Source organism: Staurois parvus, unplaced genomic scaffold (genome assembly GCF_062004578.1).
Source record: "Staurois parvus isolate SC_StPar_1 unplaced genomic scaffold, SC_StPar_1.0 ptg000061l, whole genome shotgun sequence".
Taxonomy (NCBI): Eukaryota; Metazoa; Chordata; class Amphibia; order Anura; family Ranidae; genus Staurois; species Staurois parvus.
Window position 1 is genome coordinate 12,488,039 of NW_028317857.1, and position 12,147 is coordinate 12,500,185.

The following is a 12,147-nucleotide window of genomic DNA, read 5'->3' on the forward strand; positions in this document are numbered from 1 at the left end:
TTACATTAGTTTTTGGTAAAGCTTAAGGAGGCACAATGAAGTTGCATAAATGCTCTATAAGGCCTTTCTCTGGCAGCATGCTTCCAAGTACATTCTTTTAACATTTGATATCCGTTTGAGATGCTTCTGAGATTATTCACAGAGTTCATTGACAGGTATGACGACTTCCGCATTACATTCATTTGACCTCTTAAGATGCACCAACCTACTTAAAAAGGTTCCACAAATACTGTAGCTGATGACTTTTAATAAAAGGTCACCTGTTCAGGGCTCACCCAAACAGTTTCTGCACTGGTCTTCAGGTGCCCAGCATGTTTACTGTGGGTAGCCGGCCATGATTCTTTGTGTCTTCAGAGCCAGATGCCTACTGTATGAGCTGCTGAGCTTTGTGAATGGTCCTGCAGGCTTCTGGGATCAGCACATGTTCCAAAAGGTTGCGGTAGGGGAGGGGGGAGAATTTCCAGTGGATCCAACCAGAAATGGGAGCAGGGAGTAGGTACCTGTCAAAACCAGGTCCTTGTTGCACCCCCCCCCCCCCCCCCCAAGTGCCAGAGTAGATGAGGTAGGGAGGAGGGCATGAAGGGAAACGTTATCTTTAGGGTGAATTTCCACTTTAAAGTAGGCTTGTAAAGAGAGAGAAGCAGTTTTGAAATGAAGAAAGGCCCATCAAAACAGTAACAAATTGGTAAAAAATTATTGCATATAAAAGTGGCGGCCTTCTCCAAGGTAGGTTAGGCTTCTCTGAGCAATAACATGGGTGGGTCTTACCCAATTTACTTTTTGTATCCCATGAAACTAAGCCACATTCTCAGAATCCCCTAGGAAAATATGAGACCACAGCTCAGCTATCCAAACAAAATGCCAGACTAGAGGAATATTTAGTGCACCTTGACTCTGCTGGGAAATGTTTTGATCCATTTTGACATGTAACCAGTACACAGAGCAATCACTCACAGCCTCAAAAAAGCATAAGAATTTTTTCCCACTGAACAGTTAACTATCCTAAAGATCAATCAGCCATAAAAAGAGTTCATAAAAAGCCTGAAACACTTTCGATTTGTTTTAATGTGCAATGATTAAATAGATTTACTTGGAAAATGTATCTTCTAATTTACTTTAGGCCCACCTCGCCTTCAATTCTGTGTGTTACATACACTGAGCAGATAAGCCTGCAAGTGTTCTAATATTTGACCTGAGTTCTACACACTGGAACAGCTTTATGGCTTGTGTTGCTGCACTTTTGTTGGCTTCAAAAAGGTTTTGCAATCCTATAATAATACTTTGAGGGAATGCAAAACCTGTTTTAGGCTCCATGCACACTAGCGGGTTTTTTTGCTCCTAGAAGCTATTATGAGCATTTTTTTCTGCTCCAAGGCAGAATAAAATGCTGACCGATCCTAAATGCTCCTAACAGCTGTTTTTGTACTGTAAAAACGCTAATGCTCCTAACAGGGGCGGACTGACAACTCATGGAGCCCCCGGGCAATAGGAGATCATGGGGCCCCGTGTCCCTGCCCACTCAAGCCGCACCCACACAAAGCCCCACCTACATATTACACTTCCCGCAATACATGCATTTGTCACAGAATTTCTCTACAGTATGTTCAAAATAAATGTTTATTACACAAAATAAAGAAGAAAAAAAAACTTACATTAAAGAGAGCGCAACAATGGTACATTTCAAAATTAATGTTTTAATGCATTTCTACTATTCCTTCCACTGACACCAATGATATGGCACTATTCCTCCCACTGACACCAATGATGTGGCACTATTCCTCCCACTGACACCAATGATGTGGCACTATTCTTCCCACTCACACCAATGATAAGACATTATTCCTTTCACTGACATGAATGATAAGGCATTATTCCTCCCACTGATACCAACAATGGGGCGCTATTCCCCCATTGACACCAAAGGTGGGATGCTATTCCTCCCCGTAATAATAAACATGCATGGTTTACTCCCACTGATGCCAGGACAATTTCTGATCCCAAAGATCACAGTCCGGCCCCAAAACACCTGAAGGACAGTAAGCTGGCCCTTTGATCTAAATTTGGGGTCTCCAAACTTTCTAAACAAAGCATATTCATGTGTTAGAATGGCCCAGTCACAGTCCAGAGCAAAATCCAATGTAGAATCTGTGGCCAGACCTGAAAATTGCTGTTCACAGACGCTCTCCATCCAATAACAGAGCTTGAGTGATTTTGCAAAGAAGAACGGGCAGAAATGTCCCTCTGTAGATGTGCAAAGCTGGGAGAGACATCCCCAAAAAGACTTGCAGATGGAATTGCAGCCAAAGGGGGTCCTACAAAATACTGACTCCAGGGGGCCGAATACAAATGCCGCCACACTTTTCACAGATGTATTGGTCACAGATGTTGGAACCATTTCTCATTTTCCTTCCACTTCACAATTATGTGCCACTTTGTGTTGGTCTATCACATCCAATCCCAATAAGTACATTGTCACATGACAACATGCATGGGAGACATTTCGGGGGGGATTACATTGTAACATGACAACATGGGGGACATTTGGGGGGGGGGGATACATTGTAACATGACAACATGGGGGACATTTCAGTCGTGAGGAAGACTTTCAAGCCACTGTATATATCACTGATATCTATACACTGAGTGCTATTCCTTATATATAACACTGATATCTGTACACTGGGTGCCACTCAGTGTACAGATATCACTGTTTTATATAGGGAATATAGAATAGAAGACTACTATTAACCCCTTGCCTACCGGGCACTTATACCCCCTCCCTGCCCAGGGCAATTTTCAGCTTTCAGTGCTGTCACACTTTGAATGACAATTGCATGGTAATGCAACACTGTCCCCATATGAAATTTTTATCATTTTTTTGAGACAGATAGAGCTTTTTTTGGTGGTATTTAATCCCCTCAGGGTTTTTATTTTTTGCTAAACTAACCAAGAATCCACTAAAAATTTTGAAAAAAAAGTTTTTTTCTTAGTTTCTGTTATAAAATTTTGTAAATGAGTAATTTTTCTCCTTCACTGATGTGCGTTAATGAGGCTGCAGTGATGGGCACTGATAAGGCGGCACTGATGGGCGCTGATGAGGATGCACTGGTAGGTGGCACTGATGGGCATTGACAGACATCACTGATGGGCACTGAAAGGCAGTACTCATATATGGCACTGATAGGCGGCACTGATAGGCAGCACTGACTGGCACTGTTAGGTGGTAATGACGGGCACTGATAGGCAGCACTGATTGGCAGCACTCATAGCCAGCACTGACTAGCACTGATAGGCAGCTCAGATGGGCACTGATATGTGGCATTTATGTGCACTGGTAGGCACTGATATGTGGCATTGATTGGCACTGACAGGTGGCATTGACAGACACTGACAGGTGGCACTGATGGGGCTACACTGATCATCAGGACACTGTTCAGTGCCCTGATGATCAGTGTAGATGTCCCCTCTGAGGAATGCCGATTACCGGCTCTCCTCTCCTCACGAGCTGTCAGCATGACAGCTGATGAGGAGACGAATGCTGATAACCGGCATTTCCTTATTTACATGCGATCAGCTGTGATTGAACACAGCTGATCACATGACCGAGCCGACGTCTTCGGCTCTTTTTGCTGATCAGTGATCCGCTGTGTCCGAGGCACACAGTGCACCACCAATCGTTGGAATGGGAGGACGTCATATGATGTCCTCCCAGAACAAGAGAACTGCCGCCCGCCTGTCATTTCCTTATATGGCGGATGGGAGGCGGTTAAGCTGCAGTGCTGTCAGTGTCACCGGGGTCGGGGGATTACACAATGACCTGCTGCAGGATACAGGGCAGGTCAGCACAAAGATGACTCCGCTCTCTTCTCTGGCCACCCGTCCTGTGGCAGGGATGTGGGACCTGACCCTCTGAGGAAACTCCGAGGAGAGATGTCCGAAGCTGCCCCGTTGCAACACTTCTTTTTTTCCTGCTTTCAGCAGTGGCATATCCAGAGGATGGACTGAGCCTCTCATGGGGCCCTCAGGCAGTGCCCGAGTGCCTGAATGGTCAGTCCGTCCCTGGCTCCTAAACACTTCTACAAGCCGGCACAGAAACGCTATTGTCAGCAGGTTTTTTATCCAGCATTTTTGAGCTTATGAAATTGGTATTGTGAATGGAGCCCAGATAATTAAATGCTGGTCAGAAGGATGTCAACTTAATGATCTCAAAAACGATGTGAAACTGATGCCATAGACACAAGCCCATAGACAACACAGGCTCTTAATGAGCCTTCTAACCTAAATACAAGAACACTACCCTCACCTACAAACGTTTCAGAAAAAGCAACCTGACATGGGTTGTAATCCTTCACTACTCTTAAATAAATATCTACTATAAGCATGCTATTTGGGGTTTATGATGATAATATTTCATTAGGAACCCACAATAAGGATTTTTTCCAAAGAATACTGTTTCTGTAAACAATCATCACACCTTGACACAATAAATTCATAATGTACTACCACACTGACAGAATAGATTTTCACAAGTAGACAATATAGTTTCTTGTGTTGCACTAACAATGAACAAGCCTAGTGCTCCATTATATACGAGAATATCAATCATCTCCAACTAGCATGCCAATCTGTATACAGCACATTCAGAGCTTTTCTATATTGTTGATGTAATTTGCAGAGACGCAAAAGTCACTTGGATATACAATGTTTCAGCACTAATGATAGAAAAACAATGTATAACCTGAGGTGTCACAACAAAAGGTTTCACTGGTTTTGAAGCAAAGAATACCTGTTCATAGATAAAATTGTACATATAAAAGAATATTTTTAGATGGCATGTACTGCTAAATAAAACTTGGTCTAAATAAGCTCTGAAGGTGCAACAAAATTCCACACAGAAGAAAGGAATAGTTATTTTTACAATCAACATTTATGTTAATAAATGATGATTAATTACACCTTTGTTAAATTTAGTAATATTCCTGGAGAGATTCAATGGAATGACTGTTTTCCATTTTCCTCCCCTGCTTGAGAGAAAGGCTTTGTGGGAAATTTCATTCACAGGCAGTGATTTTTAAAAGAAACCTATGATGATAGAACATGTAGGCTGTCATTGTTGACCTCTCTGAAAAATGCCATTTGTCTGGTTTCTGCACTGATTGAATGGTTTTACTACGCTTTATGCCACTGACCAGAAACCAGAATGTGCACCAGGATTACTGGCATTGCCTTGACTGCTGCATCTTTCAGCCAAGTCAGTGACTCAAAGTGTTAAACATTAACTCCATTTTCGTAGGGAAACAATTAACAAATAGAAAAAAACATTTTGTGTACAATTGCTAAACAAGTCACATTGTAATTGATTATTAAATATTACCTTTCCTTTTTGATCTGTAGCATTGTAATTTTATGTAAAATACAATGCAATATGACTATCTGGAGGCATTCTGTACACAGATGGTGACCAAAACACCCCCTGGAAATGTAATTTCCTGCTTGTATGGTTGGCGCACTGATTTTTCCAAAAATCTGCACTTAGATACCAAGTCAGATTTTAGGCATCCCCTGCAACAAAAATGTCATTTTTGGTGAGATACTCCCAAAGGGAAATTACATCTAAGCTTTCGTTCACACTAGTGTGGTTTTGCGCGATATGGCACGGCAGCCCTTTCAGTTGAATTATAATTTTTCAAACCTTTTTTTTACATTTTTAATTTTTTTATATTATGATTTGTTTTTTTTTTAACATACCGTCACCCTAGCAGTACAGTGTCACCACAGTGTCACCATAGTGACACTGTACTACTTGTGGGGGGTGAAGAAGATTTTTTTTTTTCCTTTTTTACACGGATTGCTTTTACACGCATAAAGGCTGTAAAAGCAATCATTTCTCCTTCTCTCTGGCTGCATTCTTGCAGCCATTGATAAATACTGTGAGAGCTGTGATTAGTCACAGCTTGTCACATGGTCAAAGGCTGTTGTGAATAGCCTTGTACCATGTGACCTTGTTTACTACTGTTCATGTGATCACTGATTGGCCAGTCAGGGATCACATGAATCGGGACCTCACACAGAGGTCCCGTACAGCGATCGGTGTTCCACTGTGTCCAGAGGACACAGCGGGCACCAGATCGCGGTGCCGCGCACTCCCAGGGAGAACGCACAGGCAGTGAATGCGGGGGCCATTTATAAATGGCAACCCACTTTGGCACTGCTCCTGTCTGACTATTTACATGGGCCGGATGGGAAGTGGTTAAAGTTCCCCCACCCCATGCACTGCAAGAGTTAAATGCTGGTTAAATCTAGGGGATGAGGAATAAGATGCTATACTTACCTTACTCCCCACTACAGCAGGCTCTGGAACTCTCCCCCACTCCAGGATATGAGCAATCCCTCACAGTCCTTGTGTACAATGCAGGGCAATCATGTGCCCCAGAGCACCCTATAAAGCAAAACTTAACTGTATCTGAGCAACACAAACTGAAATCACTTTGAAAAACACCCCTAGCATTTGCTAGCTGAAGCCATTTTGAGTAGAATTTAAAGCGCCTTGAAAAAGTATTTTATACCCCTTGAAATTTTCCACATTTTGTCATGTTGCAACCAAAAATGTAAATGTATTTTATTGGGATTTTATGTGATAGACCAACACAAAGTGGCACATAATTAGGTAGTGGAAGGAAAATGATGAATGTTTTTCAAAATTCTTTACAAATAAATATATGAAAAGTGTGACGTGCATTTGTATTCAGCCCCCTTTACTCTGATACTTAAACTAAAATCTAGTGGAACCAACTGCCTTCAGAATTCACCTAATTAATAAATAGAATCCAACTGTGTGTAATTTAATCTCAGTATAAATACAGCTGTTCTTTGAATCCCTCAGAGGTTTGTTAGAGAACATTAGTGAACAAACAGCATCATGAAAACCAAGGAACACACCAGAGATAAAGGGATAAAGTTGTGGGGAAGTTTAAAGCAGGGTTAGGTTATACAAAAATATATCAAGCTTTGAACATTTTCCAGAGCACTGTTCAATCCACAATCCGAAAATAGAAAGAGTATGGCACAACTGCAAACCTACCAAGACATGGCCGTCCACCTAAAATGACAGGCCAGGCAAGACGAGCAATCAGACAAGCAGCCAAGGAGCCCATGGTAACTTTGCTGGAGCTGCAGAGATCCACAGCTCAGGTGGGAGAATCTGTTCACAGGAAAACTTAGTCGTGCACTCCACAAATCTGGATTTAGGAAAGAGTGGCAAGAAGAAAGCCATTGTTGAAAGAAAGCCATAAGAAGTCCCATTTGCCAGAAGCCATGTGGGGGACACAGCAAACATGTGGGAGAAGGTGCTCTGGTCAGATGAGACAAAAATTTAACTTTTTGGCTGAAAAGCAAAACGCTATGTGTGGCAAAAAACTAACACTGTGCATCACCCTGAACACACCATCCCTACCGTGAAACATGATGGTGGTAGCATCATGTTGTGGGGATGCTTTTCTGCAGCAGGGACAGGGAAGCTGGTCAGAGTTGATGGGAAGATGGATGGAGCCAAATATAGGGCAATCTTAGAAAAAAACCTGTTAGAGTCTGCAAAAGACTTGAGACTGGGGCGGAGGTTCACCTTCCAGCAGGACTACGACCTGAAACATACAGTCAGAGCTACAATGGAATGGCTTAGATCAAAGCATATTCATGTGTTAGAATGGCCCAGCCATAGTCCAGACCTAAATCCAATTGAGAATCTGTGGCAAGTCTTGAAAACTGCTGTTCACAGACACTCTCCATCCAATCTGACAGAGCTTGAGCTATTTTGCAAAGAAGAATGGGCAAAAATGTCACTCTCTAGATGTACAAAGCTGGTAGAGACATCTCCAAAAAGACTTGCAGCTGTAATTGCACAGAAAGGTGGATTTACAAAGTGTTGACTCAGGTATCAGAGTAAAGGGGGCTGAATACAAATGCATGTCACACTTTTCATATATTTATTTGTAAAGAATTTTGAAAACCATTTATCATTTTCCTTCCATTTCACAATTATGTGCCACTTTGTGTTAGTCTATCACATAAAATCCTAATAAAATACATTTACATTTTTGGATGCAACATGACAAACTGTGGAAAATTTCAAGGGGTATGAATACTTTTTCAAGGCACTGTACTTGTTAGGATCCAACTGCCCTTGGGCTATATATGCAGGTAGAAGAGTTACTTTGCTGAGAAAGCCTCTCCTTTAGACGAAAAAAAAAAAAAGTTTAAAGAAATAAATGTAACCACTTCATCACGAAGGTAAAACAAATCCTAATGCCTGAACACAGTTTTGCAGCTTGGATGTGTATTAGTAAAACTGTACATATCTATGCTACAATCACCAATAAAATGTCCTCAAACCGGGTCTCTCTTATAATTGGTAGAAAATATCCAATTAACCACTTCCTATCTAGGGCAATTTTCAGCTTTCAGCGCTATCACACTTTGAATGATAATTGCGCGGTCATGCAACACTGTACCCATATGAATTGTTTACTATTTTTTTTAAACAGATAAAGCTTTATTTTGGTAGTTTTTTTGCTATGTAAATGAAAAAGTCCAAAATTTTTTTAAAAAAGTGTTTTTCTTATAACATTTTGCAAATAAATAATATTTCATTATAAATCTTGGCCAAAATTTATTCCATTATCTTTTTAGTAAAAAAAAAAAATTCGTTTATAACCAAAAATTATAATTTTTAAACATTTTTATATTATTATTTATGTTTTTTTTAACATACTGTCACCCTAGCAGTACAGTGTCACCATGAAGATTTTTTTTTTTTTTACACTGATTGCATTTACACCCATATAGGATGTAAAAGCAATCATTTCTCTCTCTCTCTGTCTGTATTCTTGCAGCCATTGAGAACTACTGTGTGAGCTGTGACTGGTCACAGCTTGTCACATGGTACAAGGCTGTTGTCAATAGCCTTGTACCATGTGACCTCTGTGGTCATTCACAGATTTCACACATAGTAAGCAATGATGTCACAAGTGACATCTTGCTTACTACTTTGCAAATAGTTGTTTGGCTCCTTTTTAAATCAAAATAATAACAGAAATCACCCAAATGGCCATGATCAAAAGTTTACATACCCTGGAATGTTTGGCTTTGGTACAGACACACAAGGTGACACACACGGGTTAAAATGCTAATTAGAGGTTAATGTCCCACATCTGTGGCTTTCTAAATTGCAATTAGTGTCAGTGTATAAATAGTCAATGAGGTTGTTAGCTCTTACATGGAAGCACTGACTAGGCAAGATACTGAGCCATGGGGATCAGAAAAGAACTGTCAAAAGTCCTGCATAACAAGGTAATGGAACTTTATAAAGATGGAAAAGGACATAAAAGATGTCCTGACCCGGAAGTGACGTTATGATGTCACTTCCAGTTCCCATTGAAAGGTTCCCATCCATGGAATCCAGGAAAGAATGTAATGCACCGCATTACATTCAGTGGAGCACAGGGGAGACATGTAGGGTCTTTTAGACCCTGGAAACTTTAATGAAGAGAATCTGTCACCAAAAAAGTCAAAAACATTTTTTAAAAAAGGTAAACAAAAAGTGTTTATTGTAAAAAATGAAAGTTACACCCAAGCACATACCACCCCCCCCCCCCACAAAAAAAATTGAGGCCCCCCACATATACGCATGTACAAACATAAGAGCACAGGCTGGGGCACCTACGCATGAAAACGTAGATTGCGATACACATGTCACATATCACTGCGCACGCCACAATGAGAGCAATAATTCTAGCACCATACCTCCTCTGTAACGCTAAACTCATGACCTATAAGGAGCTTTAAATGTGTCGACCTATAGAAAATATAGGGTACACGAGCACGCACAAATTTAAGGTTTGACAAGTTGGATATCTAGCAGAGCCATACAAAGCAGTGTGCTTACAGTGTAAAGCATACACTCAGCACACAGTTAAACAGCACACAGTTGACCCTTTGATCGCCCCCATTAACCCCTTCCTGTCCAGTGCCATTAGTACAGTGTCAGTGCTTTTTATTAGCACCGCTCACTGTATTGGTGTCACTGGAGATGTCAGTGACACCAAGTTCCCCCCAGTGTCAGAATGCCCGCCGCAGTCCCGATATAAGTTGCTGATTACTAGTAAAAAAAAAAAATTCCAGTATATATACCGCCATTTGTAAATGCTATAACTAAATAAACCACTTAATTTACATGTATTGGGATTTTTTTTTAGCAAAGACATGTAGCAGAATACATTTTGGCCTAAATTTATGACAAAATTTATTTAAAATTTTTTTTTTACTGGACATGTTTAATAGCAAAAATGTCAAAAATATTGTTTTTTTTCTCACAATTGTCAGTTTTCTTTTGTTTATAGCACAAAAAATTAAAAACGCAGAGGCAATAAAATACCACCGAAAGAAAGCCCTATTTGTGGCAAAAAAAAGGACGTAAATTTCATTTGGGTGCAGCATTGCATGACCACGCAATTGTCAGTTAAAGTAATGCAGCGCCGTATCACAAAAAATGGCCTGGTCAGGAAGGGGGGTAATTCCTCTGCAGGGTAAGTGGTTAATGCAACTTTGACACAACTTTGGATGGGTGCAACTTGGATACCACTTTGGCTTTCATTAATGATAATGGACAAATGTTGCAAGTACAACATTCAGGTGCAACCTTCATATGCCTTTTGATGGTTTTCATTACAGTCTATGGCACTCAAGTCACTGAAAGTCGTACCAATGTAGTGTATGAACTACTTTGAAGTTGCTGCAACGTTGTATACATCTGAACGGTTGTTATTTTAAAAAAAACATGGGTACGACTTGTCATGCAACTTTAGTGCCCAAAGTTGCACAAATGTGAATGGAGCCTAAATGTGTACTTTAAAATTAGTGATTCCTCAAAGCATTCACCTATGACAGGGATGGACAAATCCCAGGAGCAAGGTAGCTATTAGCAAAAATGTATTTATATAATCCTCCCGCGCTCAGAATGTCAATCTCTAAATATAGCCGCTAACACTCCACCACAATAGACAGTATTGAAATATAGTAATTTGGTGCTGCACTAATAATTAATCCTTTGAAGTAAAAATAGGCAGAAAATATTTTCTGCTTATTTTTACTTCAAAGGATTAATTATTAGTGCAGCACCAAATTACTATATGAGCAAAAATGGTTGCACATACTTCAATCTGTTAAAAAAAAAAAAAAATATATATATATATATTTTTTGTAAATTCATAATAATAAAACATAACCATTCTATTTTGGTCTGCAGCCAGCTATGATTTTCTCACTTCATTCATTCTTTTTTCTAATCATTAGTGGGTCAAATTTGACATTCATTTTCGACTGTAGTGATGAGAAATTTTGAAGGAGCAGGTGTGTCTGTGTGTGCATGTGTGCTTATCTGCGTGTGTGTCTGTGTGGTGAGGGGGTTGTATTTACTTTATGTAGTAGGGGGGCCCTGTGTGTGTTCTGGGGAAGAGGGGGGGTGCACTGTACCATAATGGAGACCATGTGTTCTAAGAAAGGGGTTGCTCATTAGAACGTCATATTATGGGGGGGTCAGGGTCATAATTGTAAGTAGAAGACATACCGATAACCCCCCTTTCTCCCCCCCCCTCACTTTTTCTATAGCCCCCTTCTATTTCTCACCCCTTCTCTCTCTCTACCCCCTCTCTTTTTCTATCACCCCCCCCCCATTGGGGGGTGAAAAGGGGGTTAAAGGACATGACTGAGGGGGAGGAGGTGTGAAGGAGGGTATATATTTATCTTTGTAAATTGATTCTGCATAAAACATTTAACAGTGTAATTTATTGAGTTAATTTATGAGGGCCTGTTTAGGGGCGGAATTAGGGAAAGGCGGGGCAGGGTAGGGGTTGGGTGGGGCAACTGGTGGCAAGTAGCTCTTAAGGCCTGGCTAGTAGCTCAGGACTTGACATTTTAAGCCCTGCATACAGTTGTGCTCAAAAGTTTGCATACCCTGGCAGAAATTGTGAAATTTGATATTGAAAATTGATTCTTAAAATTGATATTGAAAATATCTGACTGATCATGCCAAAAAAAAAAAAGACAACTGTCTTTCATTTAAGGCTGACGATCATATGAAACCAATTATCACAT

The 12,147-nt window shown here is 40.5% G+C and overlaps 1 protein-coding gene across 6 annotated transcripts in view; it reads right to left on the reverse strand.

Moving 5' to 3' along the window:
- Positions 1–12,147, reverse strand: part of DIP2C (DIP2 acetate--CoA ligase C (putative)) — a 627,226-nt gene that overhangs the window by 143,573 nt on the left and 471,506 nt on the right. The gene's annotated exons all lie outside the window — the stretch shown is intronic.